Raw genomic sequence first — 22,023 nt, 5'->3', positions numbered from 1 at the left:
GGCTGTATCAAAAGATATACCAGTGATACTTTGCAAGGAAATTCAAATTCTTTTATGTTTGTGAAGTTTTTTCGGTTGGTTGATTCTTGTTTTTCAAATGCTATTTTCAGTAGTTAGGGGATTTGTCTCTATTTTCACAGGCTTTCTAGACCCCACAAACTGTTAGCAGTTTTTTCAGTAAGTATAAAGGACGGTGGAAAACCAAATTGTAATACACTTCCTGTTATCCACAAGTACCATCAGACTTTCAGGTGGTTGCAGAAAGAGGCCAATTTCTCAGATAACTAAATGGAAAAAGGACACTAGTACAGTGAACTAGAATTAAATTCTCTGCTAGAGTGGGGAACGAGATGTGAGCAGAATGTTAAATGCAACGACTTCTTGCCTTTGATATTGTATTTTGTTCAGAATCAAATCTCTGCAACACTTTTGATTTCTCTTTTCATTAAATGCAGGAGAAGAAACCTCAATTCTTGCTTGTTTCTGCATTCAGAGCTGTTCACAACAGTGATTTTTTTAATTATTTTTTTTTTCACCCCTACCACTTTGTTGCTTTCACCATTTTTGCACGGACAGAAATCAGATAACAGTGTTTTGTGCTCTGATACTTAGTGGATGCAAAGGGAAGATTTACCATTGTTTTTATAACTCCCTCTACAAAAGTTCTTGAAACAAGAAAGCCCTTTCCAGCACCTCCTCTACTGAAAGCAATGTGAGTCTGTTCTGTTGCTTTTCAAGTAACAGAATTTATGAGGCTTTGAATGTGGTGAGGCTTTATTGGAACAATATCAAAGGGTTCTGTGACTTTGTTTTCCATTCATGGTGTAAAGGCCCTTCGTGGCTATGGAGCAAGGGACTGTAGCACTCCCAGACTGTATCAGTACATCAGTAATGCACTTTACTGGGTTCCCAAAATAACTTAATTGTGATCTGAAATCATAGTTTAACACGGTTCAAAAAGCTATTGTGAAAGTCTCATCAACAATCAATAGACTGGTTTAGTTGTCTGTTCTTTGACTGATTTCTTAATAGGGAAGAAATTATACCAAAATCAAAACTTTCACAAAATTAGATGTTCATTTTGTCTGGAGCCACAAGTGAGTGCAGAAGCTCAACTGAGAGCTGACAAAGACTTTCAGAAGCACCAGAATAAAATCCAAATGGATTTTCTAACTTGCCATTCTAGGTTTTGGAAAATGCATACGGCAATCGGTCTTGTGTGTGTTGAACAGGATGCTTGTTTTTCCTCCTCTGCTTATACCAAGGTGAACAATGTTTAAAAACTTCTGTAAGATGTGGTACATGCAGCTTCATTTACTCTTCTCCCCAAGATCTTTCACATCAGGGCAACAGCTTAACAACTGTGCTGTTAGAGACTAAACCTTTTTCAGTAATTCCCGCCCCTTCCCCCCCCCCCCATCCTTTTTTCAGTATCTCCTTGTTTTTCATTATTTTTTCAGTGATGAAGAAAATGGTCTTGGGATTTGTATGTGCATGTGGTAACTATTAACCCAGTGCATTCTTAGTGCCTCGGGAGCAGTGGACTGGCCTGTTCTAGCCTATGCCTATACCTCCCAGAAAAGTACGACTTCCCATGGAATTAATTCAGTCTTTCAGAAAATTAACTGTGAAGTCAAAGACTGAGTAAGAATCCAGTAATTCAAAATCATAAGGATCTGAGAAAAAGCTGGTTGTGTGGGTGAGGTATGAGGCTTTGTTTGATGTTTTTCCATCTTCCCTGCCTCGATGTGTCTGGCACCAAATACACTTTCTGTGCCACACTTCAATCTCTCCTTCCACCCCTGAAAGTCACTGTTATGTGCCTGCTCCTGCCTGCCTGGCCAGTGGTTGCTGTATACGAGGAAGCCCTTAAGGTTGCTGGTAGCAAATCTTGCCTTCTTTTCTGACAGCAAGGAGGACAGGGAAGGAAGACACTAAATAGACATCCTTCCTTGGGCATTGTAGCTTTAGCCAGCTCTACATAAAGACTTTACAGTTGCATACTTGTCACCAAATGCAGTTTGCGATTTCAGTTTGGGCACTCAGGCCTCTGTCATCAAACTCTGTCCTATTATATGCTGTGAAGTAAAAGTTCAGAGTTTGTATTTGTAGCCAAAACCAACAAATCAGATTGGAAATTGACAAAGAAAGAAGAACAGGAAAAAGAGAACACTGTTTTTGTTAAAAGCTGATGTATTTGAATGCAAACGTTCACTATGAGAGAATAATAATGAAACTTTTATAATCCTATCTGACACGTGTTCACATAGTGGGGAAGGTATTTCTCTCTCAGAGGGTGAGATGAGAGACAGAAATGAGTAACACTTGTAAAAAATATATCAGTAAGTAGGTGCATTTTTTTAAATCTGTCCGCTAGCATGCAAAACAGTTCTGTCTATATATTCTAATGAGAAAAGCATTATCTATATATATATCAATATTAAAAAACAAATGCCTATGGTGAAATTCTGTTCTCTTATATATCGCATCTTAGTATTATTTTGTGGTGGGTTGCTGGAAGGCATATTAAAAACAACTGTAAGTGTAGCATATGCCTAATCTATTATGTTATTTATTTCTGAGAGATTATAGACATTTTTACTATATTTGCATACTCCTTCAGGGGGGTCATTTTTCTCACAAAATCTAATTATTTTCCTATATGCATCATCTCTTGGTCTTCATGTTGTGGCGCATGCTTGTAGAATCATAGAATGGTTCAGGTTGGAAGGGACCTTAAAGATCATCTAGTTCAACCCCCTGCCATGGGCAGGGACACCTCCCACTAGACCAGGCTGCTCAAAGCCCCATCCAGCCTGGCCTGGAACACTTCCAGGGATGGGGCATCCACAGCTTCCCTGGGCAACCTGTTCCAGTGTCTCACCACCCTCACAGTAAAATGGTAATTATTATGCAAAGTCTAGAGTACTTTTATTTCCGCAGATTCTTTTCTTAGAGGCTCATAACATTGTGTCAGTTAGATTATTTTTTTAAAAGTAATTTTCTACTTAATTTTGCAGTTCCACTGCTTTTTTTTTTTTATACTAAAAATGTTTTAAGCATCTCAGCTGCATATGGGAACTTTCCATTAACAAAATGTGTTCTAATAAGCAACGTAAATGCCTTTATCCTGATTTCTTTTTTTCTACTGCTAACGATTCTAAGCCATAATACTCAAATGGTTAATAAAATGAACTAAGGCATGTGAATGAATACAGTTTCCTAAAATATTGTTCAAGTAACTCTCTGACTAGGAAAAAGATGAGAGGATTTACAATGTTTAAACTTGAAAATGGGACTTAATTTTCATATTGTACCAGTAGAATCCTGATGCTTCAATCACAGTGCAGCAAACAAATCTGAGTGGATGCTGATGTGCAACTTCTTACTGTGTCTGCAGGCTGCAGAACAAAGTTATATACCCAAAGGGATTTAGATGTATCGCTACATACATTCAGGGCCTGAAATTATACTTGGCTGCTTTCTAGTCTCAGAGGGCCCAAGCTCCTGTCTGTGTCCATCGCCAACCTGCTCAGCTGGCCCTCCACCACCCACCAGCAAAGAGGTGGGTATTTCTCAGGCCAGATCCACATGGCCTCAGCAGCCTGAGACTAGTAGATGGGTCCTGTTTTGTTTCTAGTGGATACCTTAGCTCTGTGTGACTTACTTAAGCTCTTCCGTAATTACTTGTTTGCAGGTGTTTTATGTAAGACAGTCGCCAAAGCTGACAAGAGAGAGGTAGCTCAGGCGCTTTTGGAGGGAGAAGGAGAGGAGACCCTACTCCCAAGTTAGGGGACCTGACCGCTATATTCAATTCAAATCATTTTGGGGCCAGGATTCTACAAGGATTAAGGACTATACTCCCCAGCAGACCCTCCAGGCACTGCCAGATCATAAAAATGGTGCTACACCAAGTTCCTGTTTTGGATAAAGCTTCAACAGCATCTCTAATTTGTCTTTGTTTACTATTGTTCAAATCCTATGTAAAATAGCTACAGCTGCTGAAGTGCATTTCTAATTATTATCTATATTTACAAAAAGGACTCCAGAATAAACTGTTAGAGATCTGTTTGTTTGTACTCTCTTGGGGACAGCAAACGAGAATAGAAACAATACCTATACAGGTAAGCCTTACCATGCCACAGGGGACTGCAGTGAAGTCTGGGCTGCAATAGTCTCTACTACTAAATTCAGTGCCCAAACTCCTTTAAATGTGTGTTGCCCTGTCACTTCCAAATCCATTTGCCAGAGCTAAATTTGTACGCCAACTAGCATTGGGAATATTAACATTTAATTGTGACTTATTTTACTAAGAATTTAATACACAGTAATACTTGGAAAGGCTATGCCTATAATGAAGAATAGTTATTCTGTGCTCACCTAGCTTTTTGAAACCAAAACCACGCTTCTGAGCCATGTACTTTTTCCTAAGCAAAATAGAAATTAATTTTAAAATTTGTAGCAGCACTTTCACCATCGCTGCATATCCCAAAAAGCACAGAACATGTGGACTTTAGTATTTATAAGTAACTGACTTGGCAGGTACCTTCATCTGGAGGAATGCGTAGGATCATATGAAGTGTTCTGGTCAGAACGCTGCCTTTACAAACTTATTTAAGCCACTGCCCATCTCTTTGTAGGTTGGTGAGGAAACGGGCAGAAGAAATCCGTACCTGACCTACATTATACTGATTTCTAAACATGGAGAAGGACTAATTTGCATCATCTTTGACAACACCAGTTCCTGCCAACGGCTCAAAGCAACGGTGACCCGATCCACTACAAAAATTTTCATTTCTATCAGCTAAGTGAATTTTATTTTTTTTTTCCCCTAGCTTTGCAGACTACACCAGGTGGAAACAGAACTTCAGAACTGGGATAAACTTACTTGCATTTTAAGTGCAATATCCTTATCAGATATGGCTACTCATTTTCTAAGAATGACAGAAGCAGTATTAAACATACAATAGAATTTCCAGATATTTTTGCATTATGTGATAATCTTCTCGGAAATTGGGTGAGTAGTAATTATAGGAGTGTCGTTAAATTTGACCTTCCTGTTTTCTTTTTTCATTACATACTATTGAAACAGGAAAGAGGAATTATTTTTTTGAAAAAACAGCTACAGGCCTTCTCTTTGGTAACAAGTCTTCCTAGTTACCTTTCAAAAGTGAGACGGTTAACTCAGCGTGTACCGTGTTCTTATCTCTACAGCTAGTACAGTAAAAAATGCTAGGACATTACTGAATATTTAGTGCCAGAAATAAATATTCGTATTAACACACTTCTGCACTAGTCCATGGTTGAAAGAAACAATGTAAGTGAAGAGCAGCAACAGAAGTAAGAGAGAAGTGAGGCTAACAAATCTGGGGGTGAGGGGGGTGGAACCAAACACTGAAGAAGAATAAGTGTTCATTGAAAACACTTAAGAACGAGTGTTGGCAACAGCCTGAATACTAACACATAAAGTTGTTAAATTTTAGAAGGCTGATAAGTTTAAGTACTTCTCCCTTTCCCCCCTTCCTGCCTAAACCCCAGTAAAAGTTTGAAAAATCAAAATGTCTGAATGGTCAACAGGTTTCTGTAGGCTATGTGGCACTATTCACATCCAGATGATTTCTGCGGACAATAGGTCATCCCTTGTTCTTCTGATCAGAGATTAAAAAAATAAAGCTGAAATAGTATATAGCTGACTTTTAACCTACTACTGCAAGTCTGAGCAATGATTGCCTCAAAGTAATGCTTTGGCTTTTTTAAATGGGCTACTCTATTTTCTATGGCACAACAATCACAGAGATTACCTTTCTAGTGTGGCCCATTACTGAGGCTGGATTTGATATGGAAGCTAGTAATGTCTGCCAAGTACAGGAGACTATTTATATAGGGTTTTCTCCATCGATACCTTATAGCAGTGGAACACCCTGAACCATAAACTACAATGCACTTGATTCCTGACATTATAATGCATAGAGTAGGACCCCCTCTCTCTAAATCAGATTTCTCTAGGAATTAAAAAAAATGGGAGAAATACAGCAATGTTTCTCTATAGCAAGCACTCACATGTGAGGCTAGCCAAACAGGGAAAAGAATCTTTTCCCGCTCCTGCTGTTGATTCCAATTTGCTATCATTACTTTGCCTTGCCTGGGAAAGGGTCATTTATTTTTGCCTTTTTAATAAAACTATTTTCTTCATTCTGCTTTTCCAAATACAAAAAGGAACAAACAGATCCTTTATCCTGCTACGCCTGTGACACAGCATTTGAACCTAGCAGTCCGGAGTTCAGAAGTGCAATTTGTAGAGAACATGAAGACGGAAAAGAGAGCAGTACAGGCTGCCAACCCCCGGGAAGGGACTGCAGGGCTGCACAATCTACGCTCACTGAAATCATGGTCAGGCAATAAGGTACCTCAGAAGAAAGCCACTAACGCTTTTGTACAAAGACTAATCTTTGCAAGATTTAAAGTGAACAGCCCATTAATACTCTAGTTCTACTATAACGCATTTGCAGTTACTTTTTTCTAAGCAGCCTAACGGTATTCTCTTCTTCCCCATATAAAGATGCATTTCTGTTCCTAATGTAATTCCAGGCTTGTTTTCATCCCTTTTGCATGAACCATGTTTCACTAGATTGACTAGCTTACATTTCACGTTAGTTTTAAATTGTCTTTTTTTTCTTGAAAATTGTTTGCAGCTTGTCAATTCAACAAATTGATATGAATACATTTTTCTGATTCAGATCCACACTATCTATATCTAGATTCCTTTGGGATTCATAGTTAAAAAAAAAAACAAACCAAAAAGCATTAAAAAAAAAACCAGCAAAAGAAAAACAAACAAACACCCATAAAACTATCCTCTGTGAAGAGCTGCTGCAAAGAATGCTCTAATTTGTTTGTGCATTGAAACCAACTTGTTTCCTGCAGACCTATTGCACGCAAATAATTTCTTTCACTTGCACAAACAAAAGAGATGGAAATAGCCTTCCATCTATTGATTAAACAGTTATTTACCATTTTGAAATCAAGCTTGATCTTTAGTGCCCTATTTCACCTAGCCAGACTTGTTCATGTTTTAGAAGCCTAATTTTCCTACTTCTTGGTCAAATCCATATGCCCAAGAAGCATTGCTAGGTGGTTCAGACACTGCATGTCCATTTTTTTTTATGGCATGCCTTATCTAAATGCAGATAGGAGCTGAATCTCCTATTAATAGGTTAATCACATAGTGCCCCATTGTTTACTAAGTTTTTTCAACATAAAAAAAATAAATAGTTCTGTGCCTTTCAAACCCACCCCTTTTAATCTTTCCTTACATACACTGCTTTCCACTCTCTTCTCTCCCAAGTTCCTAAAATGGGATACAAGCAGGTAGTTCTGGCACTGACATATTGGTTTGAACAGCCTTCCATTTCCAATTCTTTGCATCGTATTTTAACAGTGGCAGTATACAGCAGACCTGCTTGCGTTGGTATCTGCATTATTTGTCTCTCTTGTTCCGGTACCAGTTGTCCTGACTCACCAGGAGCTTGCAGGGCACTGCAGAAGTGTTCTCGTCCAGCACAGGAGGCAGGACCCTCCCCACAGCTTTCTGGGAGCTCCTCTTTGAGCGCTCAGTCTCCTCTCTTCTCATAGGTTTTGGGCAATGACTTCCATCGCGATCTTGTGATTTCTCACACCTCTGCTTGCCACAGCTCCTTTTTCAGAAAGCTTTAAGTCAGTTAATTTCCCAGCCACATTACCCCATTTCATAAGGGAATAAGTGCTAGTCTGTAGCAGCCGAGCTACAGACTCAGTCCTGGATTTAGGTATCTACATTTTCTTACGGGAGAGAAATGTCTCACAGAGCAGTTGGGCTACAGGAACATCATTTTAGTGCAAATCAGTACAAAGAGCATGCATACTTTTATCAGAAAGTTACAGCTTTCTGAAAGCGTAAAGGAACCAGCAGTTCAGAATTCCGCTTATTTTTTTGCCTTTTTTTTATGTTTGATAGACTACTAATTATCTCCTGCATTTCACAGTGGTCACTTAGAAGTTCCTTTACACTATTATTATGTGTGTTCAATTTTACAGCAAATTGCATTAGTAGGAACTTGGGTATATAGAAAACCACTTGTTAAAAAACCCCTTTTGTTTTTTTAAAAGAAAAGGAAAAAGCAAGACTTAGGTACTTAATGTGAGCATGAAAAGGAATTTAGGTGTTTGAATCCAAAACTGAAATTTTTCAAAGCCCTGTATTGCTCTGCTTTATCCTAGAACCTGAAACGCCTTAGTCCTTAGCCTTCCCCTTCCAAGTTTTTGTCTGAATCTTGGCTTTTGAATGTTTCCAGATGCATCCCTTTTTCCTAAGGACTGAGTTTCCTAAGGACAGGGGAAAGGAAGAAGAAAAAGAATAAATTAAATGATAGCATACAGACACTGAAGTCCAAGGAAATAAGAACACTAGACATGTAAAAGCAGTACCTAATGCGTTTAAGCAACCAGCAGTCAGCACACCTTTTATTTTTTTCCTAGCAAAGCTAAAAGGATCACTAAAAATATTCCATAACTGAGAAGAGCCAAAAGCATCAATATACTGACTGAGTCTCCTGTAAATTATTCCATGTATCAGGTAGGTTGGTATTCACAAATTTTCCCTGAATCTAAGATCCTGAAAGTTTGATTTGGTGTCTGTGGTCAGACAGACCATGGATACTATTGTGCAAAAGTGAGCATAGGAGGAGGACATTCTCTGTTAATCCATTGAGATGGAGTGTCTTTGCAACAGTGAGTGATAGATGCATAAGCCCGAGAGTAAGCAACGGACACCGTGATGAATTGCCATCTTGGAGTGGCAGCGGTGAGCGCTTCTAGTTTTCAGCTCCTGCTCCCAACACTAACTACATTACTTCAGCTACTATTTAACATGAAATGCTGACATAGTTTGGAGTATTCTCCCTTTCAGACAGATGTCAACCAATGAGCTAGTAAATTGTCACATACCTTCTGACGTTTACTGGGTTTACTGAAAAATGCATTTATTTTTTTTTTCCAAAAGGGGCAGAGCACCCACTTTCCAAGACAGCCTGCATCCTTCTGGTTCAGTCACTCTCCAGGCTTAGGATGAAATTCCCCCACCTGCTAGACAAGCAGTCTCGTCAAGAAGGGCTTTTAAATAAGAAACAGATTTCCATTCTTCCTTCAAAAACAAGTTTGAGGGATAATATACAAGGAGAGGGTTCTAGGCTGTGGATTCAGAGTGAAATAAAGAGACGCCTAAACCCAAAAGCAGGGAAGGATTAGATGTGAAGAAATAACAACAATAGCTTATTAACTGACTGCATTTAGGTACCTGTTTTGAAACCTAAATGTTTGGACTCCATTTTAGTCACCAAACCCTCCCACTTATTTTCTTGGAAGGCACATAATATGCAATCCTAGATATCTTGAAGACTCCTAATCCTTTTTCTGTGTTTATGAATATTTTAATTCCTTTTTTTATGTGCTATAAAATGTTTAAGAATCAAATCTTGGGTACAGGGATGCTGGCTATAGGGGGTCTTTAAGCCTCTCCAAAAAACAATGCAGAACTCAGAAACTTGAAATTTCTAGGGAAAACAGTACATTAAAATTAGTCCAAATAAATTACTAAGGTAAAGAGAGGGAGAAACACAGAAACCTTTAATATAATATGAAATTAGCATATCTTTTTCTCTAGCTCCACATTACAACAGCTTTTTGCAGTCTGAACTTTTGGGTTACATACACAACTATGCTATTATTCTAGAAAAGAGAAACTGTTTAAATGGTAACAGCATTTCTAAACTAGCCAATTTAAAGAAAAAGAAATAAGTTTATAGTTATAACAGAAGGGAGAAGAAGGTACATTTTTGTCATTGTTACTGAAAATCCTGGCACAGAGAGAGTGCATAAACAAGCACATCTTTGCAAAAGTAGGAATAAAAAATTTGCTAGTACACAGCTTTTTTTTGTTTGTTTACTGTCAGTATAGGTCCAGTGAGCACAAAGGAGATGCCAGAACTGCATCTACTTGTCTGCCAAAACAGAGTGGAAGTCCTTGTACATTGCAAGTTCTTTCATGGGCACACATTACTATTCTTTCTCTCTCTCTCAAAAAAAAAAAAAAAAAAAAAGAAGGAAAAAAAGGGACAAAGGCATGCACGGTTAAAAGCAGAGACCCATGTTTGAAATAAGAAAAAGAAGTACTCAAATTACCACCACTCTTTCTGGCTCAAGTAATTAGTCAGTAGTTGAGTTCTTCACGTTTAGAAGTAGCTAATAAGCAAGTTTAGCTGTAATTCTAATTAGGGAGAATATATGGCTCTTCATTTCCCAGTTTCTCAGAAACAGATGCAACAGCAGCCAGGTTCTTTAATCACAGATCAAATTAGCTCTGTATAGCTAATACTTTGGACTTAAAAACACCCTCCCTTGGCTTCTTCCTAATGCAGAACTAAACACTTCTCTGACTCTTTCCTGCCTTTTCTGTGTGCTCTCTGCTGCAGGATCCCAGCCCCTCTCTCTCCACAGTCAGTATGCAATTGCTGCTTCATTTTGGAAGACAGACAACCAGCAAGTACGTATATCATTATCATTAACATGTACAATTTAATGGACATAAGAGAGGACAACTATTGAAAACATTAGACGTTTACCTAATGACTGGTAAACGGTTATAAGCACCTCATTTATAGACCATAATTATAATATGCTCTAATTATAAATTATCTGCTAGTACTATGACTGGGTATGTTTTTTCAAGCATATTGCCATTCTCTTATTATGTTCAGACGGGGCACTTACTGTACAAGTTCCACTTGGTAATCAACCACCACCTGCAACTGTATCTTGTCAGATGAGATCAAGACTTACTTGCAGGAACGAAGCCTCATCATTCCCACTGGTAATTTATAATCCAAGCTGGCTGACTGGAAACACTCATCACAGCTGAAAGGCAGCGAGTGGCAGCAACCAAAGGCCTGTCAGTTGTGGCTATTGACAGTTAGGCATGTTGCGCTGTACTGAAATTTGGAAAATAAGACAACTTGCCTAAGAAGCTAGCACCTATTGAGCGGCGCTAGTCGGCAGTCCTGCTATCCTCTAATGGAAATTGGTATTATCTCCTCCATTATGCTGCACTTAGCAGTCTCCAGCATGTATGAAGACCCAGGCTCTAGCGTTGTGCAGCACTGCACTAGAGAGCTACCGCTATACATAGTAGGAGATGTAGGCCACAGCACTGGTTTCACATAATGAACAAAAGAAAAACTTAGACATAATATTTAACTTTTCCTCTGTGTAATTTACTTTAGAATGGAGAGCAGAGATTAAGCTGCAAGGCTGGAAGGAGAAGCAAGTGCTTTTGAGACACAAAGGTTACTCTAAGTTTGGATGAAAGAGTCATCCGTTGGCAAGCCACACTACGTACCTTAGCAGGATGGGGATCAGAATTAATTTCCTAGAGTTTCTTGAAAGGCACAGACTCTTCAGTGGGGCCACAAAACACTGACCTGTAAGTGGAAGAAGGATTGAGCTCAGTAAATTGGAAAGCATAGCATTTTCAGTTGGTTTTTTTCCCCTCTCCCATAGATATGTCGGCAAGACAGAATTAATTCTAAACTAGCATAACTTTTTTTCCTCCTCCCTAAAGCACCGTGTCAGTTGTCCAAGTTCCAAAATCTTTATTTCAGGGAAAATAGAAGTTGTTTCCATTTGCCTAAGTATATTTATCATTAAAAGTTTTGTTGGACTTTTTCATGGGTTTACATAATAGGACTCGGCATCCTTGCCAAGACAGAAAAGGCCGGGGTGTGGTTAAGTGGCACAACCGGGCACACGCAAACAGCCCCTCACAGTTCTACAATATGTATCTGATTCTGCCACATGTGTCTCCGCTATTCTAACACAGAGATTATCTTCAGTGACCAAAATGTACAACTGTTTGCGCAGCAACAATATACACAGATTATTTTTAGCTCAAACATGTGGCACTACTCATTGTGCAGCTGCTTTCATGCATTAACGCATTGTGATATACAAAACCCTAACTGCAAGAACCCAAATTAATTGCAAGCAATGAGACATTTTGGACTGAAAACCCCTTTTGGCTACATTGGAATAGAGTTGTTGACTTTTCAAGCTAAAAGAGATATGAATCATGGAAAATATTTCATTCTTAACCCCTCAAAGTACCCAGTATTCTTGAACTAATGCAAAATGCAGTTATGTGCTGGCTTAAAAATTACAACTTCTCTGCCAAAGGTTAATTTAGACTATTCATCCAAGATTAGTTGCAAGTTTTTAAAACTGTAAATAAATTCTTGTTCCTAAACAGCACAGGTTTTCAAAGCAGGGAGTATAACCCACAGCCTATAAAAGGAAAAGATTTAAAGCAGAAATGGGACATTTGACTTCTACATAGTTGGAACATTTAATCACCCTCTTGGTTATATGGAATAAGTTAGACTGGCAGCTTTTTCTTCAGCTTCTTAGTGAAAGTGCATTTCTTTAATAAAACCCTAATGCTTTGTAGGATGGTTTAGAATCTAGTCCTGCATCTTTTATAGACAACTGTAGAATTCCTCTTTGTTTCAGGAGGGAAGAGACCCAAAGACTGTAAGTGCCTGAAGCTGCAGACCATAATTTTTTTCTCCAGGTTGAACAATAGTGTACATCTTTTCACATTCATATTACAAGATATTAAGCAAAATGCTGTATGCATAAACCCGTTAATATTAGAATTAGTAGGGGGATTTTAATCTCATTCTATTAGCTACAGAGCTATGCAAAACTTACTTAAGCTGTTTTTATCTGTAAGCACAGGAAAAAAAGTGTAAGGTATAAAATGGCGTTCTCAGGACTTATACTGCTATAAAGAAATGCAGTTGGGGATGCAAAAAGTAACTTTTATGAGAGCTGGGTCTCAGACAGACAAGCCTTGGTAGATTTGGCTGTGACACTTCAAAAGACTGATGCTATTGAATCACCTGATATTGTCCTTTTGCTGCAGACAACCGCCCACAGAAAATGAACATCCTGGGTCCACCTTACAAAGTATAATCTTGGCACACATTTACATTCACTGACAGTTTAAGTCAATTATTCATGCTGCCAACTACCATATTAAAATAAGCATGTGTGTTATTCTGTTGTCCTTACCTGAGGGGAAAAAAAAAAAAAAGGATAATTCAGGTCACAAAACTCTCAAAACAGCCCCACCCACGTTCAGCAGAGAATCTTGCGTAATTTTATCTCATTTTCACATTTCTTTTCCACCTCTGAAATGTCTGTGGGTGCACGTGGGCACACAAGATTTTAATTCTGTTCAGATTGTAAGCAAATGTGGTTTTGATGGGTTCACCTCTGAATTAAGTAGTCAGGATCTTATTATTTACAGTAAGATATAAGTTTAAAATTAGAGACAACATTATATTACCTAACATCGTTCTCGACATCACTAAAGCAAATTCCTCAAAGCTGAGGACAGCAGCATTCCAAGGCACAGGTGAGTCGAGGCCAGGTGAGCGCCCAGGCTCACAGGTAGTAAATAATCTACATTGCCATTTAGCATGTGTCCCAATGCACTAGTGCTGCCAGGTGCATCCTTTGACATGACTGCTTTTCCAGTCAAAGACTTTGGATAAACCTGTGTCTCCCCTCAAAATGACGGCCTACTTGCAGTGTTACCTGTGGCTGTGCTCTTGAAGAGTCGGGAGCTATGTTGCAAGCAGTCAGGAGCATGTTTACAGCCTCAGAGGCCCCTGAGGCAGTGACTGTGCTTCCTGTAATCCCATTCGACCTCGTCGCACAGTAACTGTGTGCTCGTATTTCGTTCTAACGGACGATGCCTCTGGTCTGCTACAGCTGTAATACCTTCATGAACAGTCAGGACGTTGCCACTGATCAACTCATCACACAGTGTTCTCCAGAGCAGGGAAAGGTGGCATCTCCATAGCAGAACTCCTCCAGTCCACAGACCTCCCTTCTGTCCAGCTCCCAGAGATTTACCCTGCGTCACAAAAGCAGCACAAAACCTCATAATGCACCTGCTGGAGAGCCTGATGCCAGACTACTATTTTCTTGAAAGTGCCTGTCAGTGACAGCCTTTTTTTCTGAGTGTGTTTCTCAGTAGGCATTCACTATCACTCAGAAAGATCCCAAAAATAAGAAGCTCTCAAACAAGGAGCTCAGTTCAGAAGGGCAACAGACACTCTTTGTTGTTGTTCCCTCAAACAGCCCTAATTTTTCATCTGACAGCCAAATCAAAAGCTGCCTGTAGAAAAATAAATTTCTGTTCCAGCAGCTGTAAATCAGAAATTGGAGTGGATAACCCTGGTGTAGCTATAATCAAGAATTCTTATCTGGTCCATTTAGCCTTTTTTGACCCACTAGACTATCTGGAAAGAATATGTGACACTCCTGAATTTCAAAATCCAACTGCTCATCATTTTAAGGTTACAGTGGTCATATACATCATTTTACAGAACAGGATAAACAAGAGTAGTTATAACATGTACTCTCTGAGTTGTCCTATGGAAAATATAATTCTGTTGAACTTCATTTTGTACTCATATGAAGCAGTTCTAAAATATAATGTAATTTTCTTAAACGGATAACGACTTTCTGTGAGGGTACAAAGACCACAGCAACTTACCCCATCCAACGCTTTTGTCAGATCAACGAAAGCTTGCAAAATATCAGCTTCACATATTTGCTTTGAAGAAGTTCTTGACCAGGTTATTGCCTGTGAATTTTTCAATAGTTTGCATCCAATGTACACTAAGATTCTGTAATTCTGCTTCCTGTATTATGCAAAAACAACAGTCTGTTGTGGGGAAAGCTAGTGGGCCTAGGCTACTTAGTGAGGATCTTGATCTTCTTGCTGTCTGGGCCACGTACCCTTCCATTCTTCCTGCTTGTCACTATGTGTGACAATGTCATCTACAGAGTTGCGCAATCACAGCCTTTTCCTTACCCAGTTTAGAATAAAACAGAACATTTCAGTTGGAAGGGACCTACAACTATCATTTAGTCCAACTGCTGACCAATTCAGGGCTGACCGAGTTAAAGCATGTTGTTAAGGGCATGGTCCAAATGCCTCTTAAACACCAACAGGCTTGGGGCATCAACAACTGCTCTAGGAAGCCCATTCCAGCGTTTGACTACCCTCTCACTAAATAAATGCTTCCTAATATCTAGTCTAAGCCTCCCCTGGTGCAGCTTTAAACCATTCGCACGTGTCCTATCACCGGATACCAGGGAGAAGAGCTCAGCACCTCCCTCTCCACTTCTCCTCAGGAAGCTGTAGAGAGCAACGAGGTCACCCCTCAAGCTTTACTACAACACTTTTTACACCTCTAGCACATCCTGGGATAGAAATACTGTAATTATACAGCACACAGAAGTAGCCCTACTTTCTTTTTCTGAATTCAGTAATTTCATGATGTGAAAAGACCACCTGTGGGGCTGGCAGTAGTGGTAATGGAAGAGAAGCTCTCATGCTGAACTGACTCAATCTTTGGTAGGATCAATATCAGCTATTGGCCTCTCAGTTGCTGTATCTTATGTATCAATACAACCTTGCGCTAATACACCAGCTAGTGCTGGCCCTACCTGGGATCCTCTACTACTTTCACTGCAAGTCATTTATAGTCAAGCTTCACAGAAAGAGTTGGTTTTACTTTTGGGGTTTTTTTGTTTGTTTGTTTGCAGGGTTTTTTTGTCTTTTTACACATTTTAGTCATTTTCACAGGCTGCAATGATTTAGCTTGTAAACTGAGACAGTACTACTAGGCAGAATAATCATAGGAATACGAGCTTAATAGAGACTCTACAGTCAACTACCGCTTTAGTTGACTGCAAAAGTCATAAGATAAACTTTTTCCTGGGCTAGTAGAGAGTTCTCTGTAACTTCATGTTACTATCCTAACTGTTTTGGCAAAATCCTCCAGCCAAACACGGGGGCAAGGGGAGAAGAAGAAAGCACTGCTTTTCCAGCACTGACTCCTTACAAACCTTCTTATCCTACGAATATGTCCCTTTTCCTAGTGTCGTTTCTGTTATTATATTCTGTAAACTCTTATTAATACTAGTGAAAATGAGTTTTGAGCTGCCCTCAAGCATACTTATTGACATTTAACAGCACACACTGAAATTACGTTCTGATAGTTATTTGGTTAGCTGTGTTTTGTGCCAAACACTTAAACAGTCAGTACAAGAGACCTGGTAGTCTAATCTGTAATACTGTTTTAAAATGAGAAACTATAAAAATCCCCTGTTCTCTCTTTCTTTTACACATATAGTGGGACTATTTTACTGGAATTGTATCCTCCCTTCTCTTCTTACCTGAAAAAAAAAAAATGCAAAAAAAAAAAAAAAAAGCTGTTGAACATTTTCAAACGTTTTTTTACCTTAAAATCTTCAATGCATTTAACAACAGTTAAGCAGCTGTCCTCACAGTTACCTTGTGATCTCTCCATTAAGCCATGCCCATCTTCTGCTATTTATATAGAAGCAATTAGCAGCAGTGGTTGTATGCTTTAGATCCTGCTTTATCCCATGCTTATTTTTCTTACCTCTGGGCTATATAATTTAAGACAGCAGTATTTCCCCAATCTTATCCCCTCTAAACAAATGAGAGAGCTTATATTAGAAGTAAGTACTGTGATAATGCAAGCCATAATGGAAAAGCAGGGATCACACGGAGAGCTTAACAGTTGAATAATCTGATTTGTCAGCATTACTTTGGCACATCCAGGACGTCCTAAAGCGAGGGGATATTAAAATACAGAGACAACTACATCAAGCAACATAAAGCTCATCAGCAAAATGAATTTTCAGGATCAATTCTTGTGTAAGTGTTGCCCAAATGCGCACTAAATAATCAATTTCATGGTTATATTTGTGTTTTAAGAGACTCGGCTAAAGCGGCTCAGGACAGTCTTCATAAACAGCCTGCTTGGTCACATCTTTTGTAGCAATTATTTTTGCCAATTTTTTACTTACTTGTATGATGTTGCATAGTAACAGGTTGTTTTGTTATTTGTTTTCTCTTCATTTTTAGATAGATAATAGTAGTACGATCTCTAACATTTCTGATTAAAAAGCCTGATGATCACCCATATATTAAGAACAGAATAAAATGCTTTCCTAGACAACTGTTCCTCTACAGATCTTCAATGTGCTTCGTGACTTAGAAATAGTAAGTATTTGATCACAATGATTGAACCATATTAAGCAGACTTCAGGTATGACTGAATCGCTAAGTGTAAGTGCGGAATTCTAGTGCAGTTTTTGTACTCTACACAAATTTATTCTCATTTCTGTGAGTGGCTAAATGTATAAAGCTTCTAAAATGAGCTCTGCTGATAAGGCTTTTCCCTCAGTGCTACTGGTTGTTACATCACTTGTTATTTCCTACACATTAACAAGCTTCAACAATCACTTACCTTCCAGGATTCTTCATTATCCATTTATTCTCTTGAATTAACAGATTTCAGGCACTATTACTAGTAAATTCTTTTCTGCAGCCAAGTACTACACCTTTTCTTATCCACTCCAGATGCAAAGTGCACTCAGCAGGATGGAAGACACCAGGATTCAAGAAAAACCCACTCCCTGCTACTTTCAGCCTCAGTGGAAGCGGTTAAATTTACAGCTCCAACAGAAAACCCTGTCCTCAGGGAGGCTGGACAGGTAGGGAGGGAAGGCGGGGCATAAGCAGACTGGCTTCAGAGATCAGAGAGCTTAGATTTAACAAGTTCGGCAAGAAGTAGCTACTGCTAAGAAAGATCTTTGATATCTACATCTTATGGAATTGTAAATTTAAATGCAGATTTATATATTCCCTTCTAATACCTTTTTTCCAGAAAAATTTAATTGTGCATATTGTAGGAAATGGTCTGGCACAGGCAGTAAGATGAAGAAAAAAGCCTACCTCGTGGGCCTCTGCCTTGCAGAACCTCATCCTCAACCACACATATAGATGCTGGTACTTCACACCACTGAACTGACAACAAAAGACACTGGGAGAGTATATGATGTAACATGCTTTACTCAGAACATGAAAGAGGCAGACTTTCCAAATGAAGACGTTGAGTCAGACTTGGAAAAACTGACTTTGCCACCTCCTGTTCTGACACAAGACCTAAAGTCATAATGCTAAAGAGTCTGGTTTTGCATATTGGCATGAGGATGTTGTAGTTTATGCTCAGAGCTAACTATGCAGTAGTACTGCAACCCACCAGTTTTAATCTTACTTTAAATCTTTTAGCATTAGGGATACCAAAGAAATGCTCTGTGCTTGGGTTTTTGAAGGCTCCATGAGAACTCATGCTGTAGCATCCTGCAGCAATATGTATCATCTTTGTTTTCTCCCGTTTTCAAAATGTCTGGTAAACCAATTTTCCTTGCTCATGCTCAGAATTCTTGAGCACCGCTAGGGTTATCTTTGCTGATAAAGTATCAGAATCTTAATGTATATTATGAACATATGTAAAAAATCTTAGTCCTTCTATAGCAACCACGTTCACTTCAGAACTTCTCATGCAGCAAATCCAAAGATATGATATAGCACACTCAAATCCATCCAAAGTGTCCTCTTCAAAGGGCAGCCTAACACAGAAATGGCTACACAGCCGTCCCGCAGACCACTGTGACTGCAACAACTAGCAGCTGTTGCACACCCGCATTTCTCACCCTGACATAACCTTAATTACTCTTTCGTTTCTAGTACTGCATCTGCTACTTAATAACACAGGGTTTGGCAAGATGGGGGGGATAGGTAGCCCTCTGCAAGTATATTCAGTAACACAGAATGGGGGCTGTAATCCAAAGCAAGAATTTTACCAGGTCTCATTATCACTAATGTTTTGGGCTTTACTTTACAATGTTGTATGGGACCTGAAATACAGCTTAAGTCCTTTCCACTCCCTCATCCCACAGAGAAGTTTCCCTGCCCTAGGCAAGTGACTTACTTTTTTTTTTTTTTTTTTTTTTTTTCCAGAGCAAGCATGGGGCTGTTATGAGAGAGGGTATTTTCAAAAATAATCTTCATTCACTGAAAGTTGCCTTCAGAGCATATAAACAAAAAGTGATCCCTCCTTTCCCACCCCTTTCAGTTACTACTTCAGCAGGCTGATACACAGCATTTTGGGATACAGTTCCCAGGGCTAGAAGAAGAAGAGAGATAAGGAGCTAATATTGCCAATCATTCTTCAGGGATTAAAGACGTTTTTAGATTTTAGTGAGATGTCAGATGAGGGGCAACACATTTCTACCGTAATCCTGGAAGTTTTTACACAATAGACTCCAAGCTCGTTGGCTTTTTCAAAGTACAATGATGATGTCAATTGTTCTCCCTTCACTTCCGAGATCTCTTCTCCAAAAGGCTGATTTGCCTGTCCTGTTCTTCCACATCTCATACTCCCCTCCAAAATCAGGCCTCCTATTACAGTGACTCTAACGACCATGAAATAGGGTCCACCCACTTGAGAGGCAGAGAACAAGAATCTTTCCACCTTTCAAATTTGCCCTTTTCCTTTCTCATTTCCAGGGTCTCTCTAGCTCTTTACAGTTTTAAGAAGTGCTTGTAGTAGAGACTATTTAAAAGGGTTTCTTTTTTCCTATGCTCCTTTTTGAAACAAAATGGAACTGGTTTTCTTTTGAAACCCATTTTAACAACTTCAGAACTGTTGGAAAATTTCCAATACAATTCAATTTTTCTGGGAAAATAAATGAAAAATCCCCAAATTCTCAACTTTATCAAGTTGAATGGAGCAGATTCATCATGTGAAGAACACAAATGAGCTCAGAATTACACGAAAAACTGACAACAAATTCCCCTCATTATTTGCAGGCCATACTTTTTTTTTTTTTAAATGCGTGTTATACTAACTTTTTTTTTTATTCAGGGGACTTCCACCCTCTCCTACCGGCTTCTTTCACTATTCTGTTTCCAGTCACCCTTCCCATTACATTCTCTTTGGGGATTTCCTTCAACTTCACTACCAAGTTTGCTGACTGTAAAAGATGTCTTCAGCTTTCTTCTACTGCGCAGAGTTTACAGCATCCTTTCACTTCTTGGTGTTTATGTCTAAAAACTGATTTTAATGCATATTCTCCAGCAACTGATTCAGTTCCCACCTAGTCAGGGAGAAGACTCCATTTATTAAAAACCACATCAGTAAAGAAGTAATGAGGACTATGGAGATAAAAAGAGAAGGAGTGAGTTGTTTGAGACTACAGAGTTTGAAGACCTGACTTTAAACAGTACTGACAGGCTTAGCATAACCTGTCGTTCCTACAGTACTGACAGACTTAGCGCGCTATCAGCAGATCAACACAATTTTTAAAAGAAAAATGTATGCCAGCAGAGCACTAGGAATAGATACGGTGCTGAGAGGATACCTCTGCAATGTCAGCCCCTGACAAACTATTAGAAAAGCTAGGTGGCACAGCAGAAGCAGCATTATTGTACTGACCACCATCAAAAAGCAACTCAGTTTCAAAACCAGTCAGAAACGCAAAGCCTGCTCTTGGCAGCATCTCTCACCAGAGGAAGTCCCTCAAAGCACTTGTGCCAGGAGCCCACGCCAAGAGGTACGGATTTCTCTGGTGAGAAACAGACTACCTAAATCAGAGCAGTTCAAAATCCAACGCACCCAACCCCATATCACAAATACTAATTGAACTCTAGTGTCCTGACCTATAGCGATATTTTAACTAAAGATCCTTGAAAACCTTATATTCACTCACACTGGTGATTCTTCTCAAATTTAGCAATGGAGAACATGCAAGAAGTCCCCCATCAGATTCAAGAGAAAGAGGTCTCAATTCAGGTCCAGAACTAGGTTTGATTTTTCCTACGTCAATCACTTCCTGAAGAGTGAAAGAGTCTTTCAATGTTCATCCATCCTTGCAGTTTACCTTTTGTGAATTATTTGCCTACCAGGTAATATCAGTGGAAATCCAGAGTGCAGTAACATGAATAATTCAAAACTTCAAAAGAGGGAGGGAAACAAATAGGTGCATGTCTTGACAAGATACTTTAACATTTTCCAATAGACTTGAATCACACGTTGAATACACCCTAAGACATCTGTCAGGAGCTTTCAATAAATTCTACCCCTTGATCTGTAATCAGATTGCACATAGAGTTTTCCCTGCCACAAACATTATTCCTAAATAGATGTCAACACTCAGGTCCTCAGCAGGTACTAGACACGCACTTCTGTCTCATAGAATCTGACTCTACCATGCAGGCATCACAGGTCTTCAGGAAGATCAGTGCCCTTCCAAGATGCCATCTAACCACAGAGGAGCTGATCAGGTACTGCTAGTGCCCCACCGCTCAGGCTACCTCGAAACCCCTTCAGGCTGCATCTGTGAAGGTTCGGATGAGATTCACAAATGAGGTGTTCCTCTGCATGTCTTACCGGGGATATTCTCGTACTCAGACATATCAAAGCTGGCTGGAGACTCCTCAAAGAGACTGGTTAACAAAGAATGTACTTAAGGCACTACCTGGAATATGATAAGTTTAAGCTCAATTCCCTATTCCATATGGGCCTCACTGCAGAGAACAGATTTGCCAAGTTAGAAAAATAAAATACAATGGTTTTGACGTACAAACAGGCTTAATAAATATTGCTATGTTCAGAGACATGGAAACGGGAGAGCCACGGGAATACGCAAAGGAAAGTGATATTTCTTTCCCCAGGTGCATGGCCTTTAGACTCCCTCTGGCACTATGTTCTTATGTAGCTCTATACAATATCCTTTTATATACCAAAAGGAGTTGTAAAATCTTGTTCATCTCTCCCTGTCCCCCCCTGCCCCACCTTAGTTTTGTCACTTCTTAATACCAAGTGCCTGATACCAAAAAGACCTGCCATTAATATAACTTTTCGTGTATACGACCTTGGTCCTGCAGGCTATTTTAAGCAGAAAAATTCTGCATCCCCATAAAACCTCACAGAACAATTCTTTATATTGCCTACAAAATATGCTCTAGTATCTTCAGGA

The 22,023-nt window shown here is 39.3% G+C and overlaps 1 long non-coding RNA gene across 3 annotated transcripts in view; it reads left to right on the top strand.

Annotated features, from left to right (window-relative positions):
- Positions 1 to 17,179, top strand: part of LOC141744244 (uncharacterized) — a 50,177-nt gene extending 32,998 nt beyond the window's left edge. The window contains exons 2-6 of one of the 3 annotated variants that reach the window (XR_012587374.1): positions 4,641 to 5,017; positions 6,217 to 6,403; positions 8,515 to 8,611; positions 10,506 to 10,576; positions 17,063 to 17,179. This is a non-coding gene — a long non-coding RNA (uncharacterized LOC141744244). Of the gene's footprint in view, positions 1 to 4,640; positions 5,018 to 6,216; positions 6,404 to 8,514; positions 8,612 to 10,505; positions 10,577 to 10,790; positions 11,053 to 17,062 lie in introns of those variants that run through there. The other 2 variants (XR_012587373.1, XR_012587372.1) reach the window with 2 other exon arrangements.
- The last annotated feature ends 4,844 nt before the right edge of the window (positions 17,180 to 22,023 follow it).

The sequence above is a fragment of the Larus michahellis genome, chromosome 5 (genome assembly GCF_964199755.1).
Source record: "Larus michahellis chromosome 5, bLarMic1.1, whole genome shotgun sequence".
Classification (NCBI taxonomy): Eukaryota; Metazoa; Chordata; class Aves; order Charadriiformes; family Laridae; genus Larus; species Larus michahellis.
Note: the sequence above shows the minus strand (reverse complement) of the source record. Positions and strands in the feature narration are given on the sequence as shown.